This window comes from Galeopterus variegatus, unplaced genomic scaffold (genome assembly GCF_000696425.1).
Source record: "Galeopterus variegatus unplaced genomic scaffold, G_variegatus-3.0.2 Scaffold15266, whole genome shotgun sequence".
Classification (NCBI taxonomy): Eukaryota; Metazoa; Chordata; class Mammalia; order Dermoptera; family Cynocephalidae; genus Galeopterus; species Galeopterus variegatus.
The window spans coordinates 25204-25615 of record NW_007741377.1 but is presented as its reverse complement, the minus strand read 5'-3'; positions in this window follow the sequence as shown (position 1 = coordinate 25615).

The following is a 412-nucleotide window of genomic DNA, read 5'->3' as shown; positions in this document are numbered from 1 at the left end:
CAACCAGTAAGCTGAGTTTTTAATAAAAATTAGAGTTAAGTTAAAAGCCTAAATTTCTAATAAGATAGTGAGCATTACTGGAGAGAGAGAGCCCTGAGGTGATCTTCATCCATGGAAAGCTGCTTAACTATAAGACTGGAAAGCACTGTTGCCTGTCTGATGAGTTGCCGAAAGTGGCATCAGGATGGGAATTTATCTGTATCATTGATTCCCAAATTTTAGTGTGGTATTACCTAGGGTGCTCAAGATGCATTTTCTGGATAACACCCCCAAAGATTCTGGGGAACTGGGCCTGGGAATCTGCATTTTGGACACCCCCCACACACACACATGGCTCTGATACAGGTGATTCCATGTATCACACTGTGAATTGAAAAACATCAATTTTACATGTGACATTTATGTCAAAATG